This window comes from Stegodyphus dumicola, chromosome 10 (genome assembly GCF_044657685.1).
Source record: "Stegodyphus dumicola isolate Sdum_Otavi_A_Nest chromosome 10, ASM4465768v1".
In the NCBI taxonomy this organism is placed as follows: domain Eukaryota; kingdom Metazoa; phylum Arthropoda; class Arachnida; order Araneae; family Eresidae; genus Stegodyphus; species Stegodyphus dumicola.
Genome location: NC_140777.1, coordinates 68,550,496 through 68,557,504, shown reverse-complemented (window position 1 = coordinate 68,557,504; position 7,009 = coordinate 68,550,496). Strand labels below are relative to the sequence as shown.

The window sequence follows — 7,009 nt, the reverse complement described above, 5'->3', positions numbered from 1 at the left end:
ACAAAGGTGAAATAGTACTACAAAGGAAGACCCAATCTGATAATAAAACATCTAGGTAGAAACGCAAAGAAAGCAGGGACTAATTTACGGAGGAGGGGAAGAAGAAAAATTATAATAATTTTTTCCAACAAGAAAAGCTATCGGACTTTCCGATGGCAATCGCCACGAAACTTTTAGGAATGTATTATACATGTAAACAAAACAACAGCTGCGATGTCTGGCATTTCAACAATCACTTTCAACGTCCAAGTACCGAGCACATAACATTCCTCCGTTATTGCTCGTACAACGTTTTATCTATCGATTGTAAGGTCCCTCACTTGAAATTCGAAGTTAATGTTGGAAGTGAGGAAACTGATAAGCGAATAATCGCTAGAGTTCGAAGACAGGAAACAACAAGAGAGAAGGGTAAATAACCCTTTATTATTTCTATAAGATTTAACAAAACTCCGCCTGGGAGTGAACAAATAAAGTCCGCACTTTGGACTTGAACTTAAAAGACTAAGAATTAAACTAAAACTAAGATTAACTAAGTATAGCCAAAGCTATCAAGGTACAGTGAGAGTTGGCCCCTTAACCTATTTTACTACGACGCTTAGCAAGGGCCTGAGTGCGGCCGAGCGGATAACAGCTTTGAGAGAGAGAGAGCGGCCAAAAAGGCAGACGTGCGTAGTTCAGAAACTCTGTTTCTCTCTCTGTCTCAAGTAACTTCGTGGTTTAAATACCGCTCCTTCTCATTAAATATTCAGCAAATTCCAAAACTACGTTCTGGCCGGAAGTAGTAAGTTGAAGTTAAGAATTTGACAGGAAAGGAACTTAAAATTTAACTGTTAATACTGAATCAGCTAGTTAATAAAATTAACATAATCCTTACACGATAATAAATTACGCATCTATAAGGCCATTTACGTGTTCCATTATTACTGATGTCTCCCCTGTCTGTCAATTTAAAGATACTACCAAATTACTACCTCAGCCAAATAACCATATACTTATATATAATAAGAAACGGACCTCTCTAACGAGAGTCTGATATTAAAACTCTTAAAGCTATTATGGCTCATCTTCCGAAAAAATTTCATAGCAAAACTCCCAATCTGTAAGAGCACGATTCCTATTCTTACGTACAATTATGACAGAAATTTCAGAAGACCACTTCCAATATTAAGACAGAAAATTAGCTTTATTTAATATTTCTTCGATTAACTAATTTTTTTATCATCCTCTCCCCTCTTATTAACTGGGTTTTCTAAACTGTACGGCACTGAATTGAGTTCCCCTTCTCTCAGCTCTCCAGGTTTTTATTCCTATGCGTGCAATTTTGTTTTGCATTGTTTATCCGATCACCTGTTTTCTTCCTTCTGCCTTTCAGCCCAGCAACGCAGTTGTGCGACTGGACATTGATTGGTGATTTTACTCACTGCATTTCCCCTTCTGCAGACTCGCCTCGGACAACGCTACTAGTGTCTCACTATCATATTGCAGTCGTTGATTTTTCACTGCAAATAATGCTCACTCTACTGATTTATTTTATTTAATTTTTTTTAATATTACGCATTACCCCTCCCCCTTATTCTTATTTGAAGAATTCGAGAGATTTTAAATTTGAAAGATTACAGAATCTTTCAAGATTCGGGTTCGAGGAATTTTAGGATTTAGCTCTAGTTTTTGCCAATGCAAGTTAAATTTCTATATATTCGAAGGACTGTTTATTAAGATATGAGATACATTATGAGCACATATGCATGTGCATGTAGATCCTTTGTATACATATGTTCTAGTGCAAAGTAGATGATACAGTTTGAGTGAAATTTACGTCCCTAATATTGGTCAGCAGACTGGAAGAGCAAATATGAAATTTCATGAGCTAAAGATAACTGAATGAATGGGATGTTAGTCATGTGAAAGAAAATTCACACCCATACTCCAACCATAGTTTCTTTCAGATGATATATTTTAGATAGATACTTGAATCAAGTTCTTATTAATCATGGATATTTTATGATTTATTATGGGACATTTAATATAAAATATCTCTCGTGTCCTATCCTATTCAATCCTTACACAAACGGCAGTCCACGCACCCGAAACACAATGCTTGCCATATACGCAGACGGACGGCACCGCAGTTCTCACCCAAATTGCATCCCTTAGCTCAATCAAACAAGCACTTCAATTGCACATCCATACACTGGATGTGCAATAAACGTGAAAAAATAAAATCAATGTTTCAAAAATTCGATGCTGCTTACGAAGAAGATTGATGGCGATTATCAATTAATTATACACAATACTGCAGTTCTTTGGACTCAGTAAGTACAACGTCTAAGTATTATTTAAGATTACCATCTTACATGGAAACGCCCCATTTCATATATTTTATCCAAGTACCGAGCACATAACATTCCTCCGTTATTGCTCGTACAACGTTTTATCTATCGATAATAAATTACTTATCTATAAGGCCATTTACATGTTAGTAAGAGGTAATTAGCCTTCGGATATTTTGCCACAATCTAAAAAGTCCAATCCAATTCATACTTGCTGATATCGGATCTGATGATGATAAAAATTTTCATAATATTCTGGAATCTACTCAGTATCAAAATGCATGAAGAAATTATCTTCCTGCTCTAATACCAATTAACGATCCTAAGAAACTTTTAAATCTAAGTTTAATTCATATTAATTAGAAGACACACAAAGAAGGATGATTAATGCAATTAAATATTTGGCAGTTTACTAGTTATAAATTAATTGAAGAATAAAGAATTCTGCTTTTTATTCATGAAATATGTAATATTTTCCCTGTATTTCATTTTGTGTTTTCTTTTGCAGTATTCATAAATTATGACACATCTTTCAGTCTAATACTCAATCAGCTAGTTTCCAGATTTGATGGCATCGCCACAAATCTTCTATCGATTTGGATAGATGTGCTTCGCAATCCCTTTTAGAAGTCGTGCATTAATATCTGGTAATCTTTAACTGCATACATTTGTATTATTTGAAGGTCTGAGACTGAATCAAGTCTCCACTTGAGTTCTTTATACTAGTAGTAGAGAATTTTGAATAGAAATGACTTGAAATGAAATCTGCAGGAATCTGGAATATCCTGCAACAAATTACTGATTGTATTTCCAAATTGCAAGTTAACATGGCAGTGGATCATAATGTAACCTTTCGTTGTGTTACTTGCTTTTGTGAAGGATGTGCCAAGCGTACAAGAGGACCGTAGGCCAGGAAAATAAAAGCATCAACACATACGTATGTGGTAAGCAAAAATGGAGAAAGAATGCTGGACATGTGAAGAAATAGCAAAAAACTACAGCATTTAATCGACAACAGTGTGTCATAATTTGACAGAAGCTTTTTAGAAAAATATGTAATACTCTGCCTGTTGTGTTCATCATTAACATGGGTAAAACAACAAAAACTAATCATGCAGCCAGCTTGTTTCTGATATAAGAAATCAGGTTTTTAACATTGTGTCTAACATTCAAAGAATTTGTAATTCAGAGACTCGTAAACATTGAAGTCACTGAAAACTTAAATGTTTTATTTTTTTTTTTTTTATAAAAGCGTATTTACTCGCGTAATAGTCGCACCCCCATTCTGAAGCAGAAAAAAATCAGTGTACAATATTTGTGTAGTAGATTTCCCCTGCATCGGACCTAGACTTTCGCAATGAAAAATTGGCAAAAAAAGTGTGACTATTATGCAAGTAAATACGGTACTAGTTTAGTTAATTTTATTTCCTTTTTGGTAAATAAAAAATTGAAAAAAGTTTCTTTTATAAGTATGATATAAAAATTTAAATAAATGTTTATCTAAAATAACTCCATTATCAGTTATGAAGACTGAAAACCCAAATTTACTTTAGTGTTCCAAAAAAAAATTTTAGAACTTAAAAAATGTTCCGCATTGAGAAAAGTTTGGGAAATTCTATTTCACTCAAACATTTAAAATGCCCCTATATATGAATTTTGTTGAAACGGATTTCCTCCCCCATGACAAGTAAAATGCTACAGCGCTAACAACAACCTACTTAAGTAAAATGACAACTTCTTTCTTGGACGCTTTCACCACTGTGTGCAGTTTCCCCTTGGGACAGAATTGCAACTTCGGACATCAATATCTAAACACTGACAGTAAACAAAAGAAATGGAAGGTGCATTAAAATAACAGAACTTCTTTTAGTTCCTTTAAAAGAATGGCTTGCATGTCATTTAACAACTCAAGAAAGCAATGAGCAATGCACTAACATGATGGGGGTAGGTAGAAAATGATTAAGGCATTCTGAGCGACCTGCTGATGTCTGAATGGTCGGTCGTTTTGAGCAACTTGGATGTGGAGTTAAAATCAGAAAAACACAAAGCCAGTGGCAGCAGCTGCACACTCAACATTATTTTTCAGAAGCAAAATATTACCAGTCATAATTTAATACACAACATTCATACGCACTATGATTACACTCCTATCTTCCCCCACCGAAAAAATATTGAAATAAAATAGATTGTTTTGCACGAACTTAAAATATGTATTGACTAATGTCTACTTAATATGTATGTATTAAATATTTCTAAACATTTCCTTTATTAGCATAGTTAATAAAAGCTGTTTATAATGCCTTATATTATGCATTTTGTTACATTATATGGCATATCAAGACATTTAATTATTGTACATCATCTAATAGCCACATTATAGGTGCACGATATTATCTTAACGCAGGAAATTGTTGAAAAAATTTAATTGTGAAAGCAAGGAGGAACTTAGAATAATACAAAAATTTAGTACAAAGATTACAGAAATTTAGTACAGAGATGTTTTTCCCCAAAAAAGCTATTATGATTACATATTCAACTAATATTTAGACATTTTTATGGCAAAATCCTAGGAGAGCCCACACACTTGGCGACAAACTGGGAAAAGTGCAGAATCATCCACTGCTCCGTGCATTTCTCAAAATCGCTAACTTGAAAATAACTAGTAAAAAAATTGCACAAACTTGGTATCCATGTACACATTGACCTATTTTCACTTAAAAATACATCCCAGAATTGCACAAACTTGGAATTGCACACTCCCTTGACTTTGTCCATGTACACATCGATATGTGCCATATAAGTGGGCGCGCCAAGGATGTGGGCTTTGCTAGGATCCAATCATTTTTATATTTACTTTCACTAACTCGCAAAACGGTAGTCCAAAATAATATAAACACTTAAAACTAAAAAGAACTGTGTATGGTGCAGGAGCACCTCTAGAATTCAAAATTGTTTGAAATCTTTTTGGAATGGTGGCATATGAATTATGAATGGTGGTTAATAACTATTGCTCAATTTCTTAAAAAGATTCTGGTGGGAAGGGAGAAGGGAGATCTTATACTCATTTCTAGCTTACACCATGATGGTGCAACGAATAGTTCAAAGAAATTTAATAAGCCTTGTCATTAGCCACATTAAGGAAAATATGTAACTTCATCCTAGTGTTCTTCAAACCATGACTGAACAATTTGCCTTCAGTGAATATAGTCATTATCATCTTGAAAGGTGAAGCAATAATGTTCGAGTCATGGAAAGAATATGGCAACTTAAAATAATTATATAATCTACAATATTTTTCTTTCTTGAAAGATGATAATTGCAATTTGCTGCAAATCATAATACTATAATTGCCTAAAAAAATTATACATTTGAAATACATTACTGTAACAAACAGTTTAGAAGCTTCTGCTATAGTTCTCCACACATAAACTCGTTCTGAGGTAATACAAAGTGTGAAGGTTGTCATCTGAAAACAGTGCTTATTTCCATTGATTAATATTTTATTTTTTACGTTCTTGGCAAATTTTGCTCTTATTTGTGAAATAAAAGATTTCGAGACAGCAGCTCAGCACAAGTATTCTGTTTATGTTGTTCTCTTCACAATTTAAGTACTGAAACTGAGTTCTGAAAATACATATTATTAAGCCCAAAGGCCACTTTTTTTTAAGTAACTTTTATTTTTCACATTATAGGTAATCTTCTTAACTCCTTTTAGTAAGTTTTGCCTTGTTCATGCTATAGCTTCTGACAAACAACTGTTGTCAATATCCTGAATAATTTAAATGAAGGTTACAGATGCATTATTGAGATTGATTCTTCAGCTAATTTAGGGTGATTACCTCAATTTATACTTTGAAGATTTGTTGAATAAATGGCCAGTATTATGAGAAAATAAAATTTTAACTACATAAAAATCAAAACAAATGACTGAGGGAATTTCTATTTAGCAAAAAAATTATTAAAATCAAATAAATTGCCAGCTATTAAAAAGAGAAAATTATCAATAAACACACCACTTACAATTTTCATCAAAAATTTTTATTTAATACAATTGTACTTTTAAAAGTATGACAAACAGTTTTAGCCCCCAAAAAATGTTTCTGATAAAATACAGGCTAAAATACACCAAGTAAAGAAATATGAAAAATTGTATATGATTTACAATACACATACTTGCTTCATTTTTGTCTAAGAACAATTTGTGTAACTGATGATACGCCATCAATGAACTGAGCTCTAAAAAATTGCATTGTTGAGCATTATGTTCTTTAGTGAAAACTAATTAATAGAAAAATAAAGGCAAAATTATCAATGTTTTCTAACATTTAATCTAACATAATAATAATCTGCAATATATTTTTCAGTTTCCAATACATTTGATTTCAAAATGTCATTAAGATTTGAAATTAAAGATAAAAATCAATACAATGCTTTTAAGCATTGTAGCTTATACAGTTAATAAAATTCACAAAACAAAAAAAAAAAAAAAAAAAACTAAAACAAATTTTCTCATAGTTTTTCTTCAGATATTTTTTTTAAATGAAGAAAAATAAATACAGAAGAAATAAATACACTCTGAGACACACACACACACACACACAAAAGAAAAAATGTGCACCAAGAAGGAGTTATCTAAATGAGATGAAAATTGCTAGATATTATGTACATGTCCAAAAACA

The 7,009-nt window shown here is 32.5% G+C and overlaps 1 long non-coding RNA gene across 5 annotated transcripts in view; it reads right to left on the bottom strand.

Moving 5' to 3' along the window:
- Nucleotides 1-6,355: 6,355 nt before the first annotated feature.
- LOC118183997 (uncharacterized) overlaps nt 6,356-7,009 on the bottom strand; it is a 53,343-nt gene continuing 52,689 nt past the window's right edge. For all 5 annotated transcript variants that reach the window (XR_015043445.1, XR_004757331.2, XR_004757330.2 and 2 more), the window contains one exon: nt 6,356-6,608. This is a non-coding gene — a long non-coding RNA (uncharacterized LOC118183997). The remainder of the gene's footprint in view (nt 6,609-7,009) is intronic.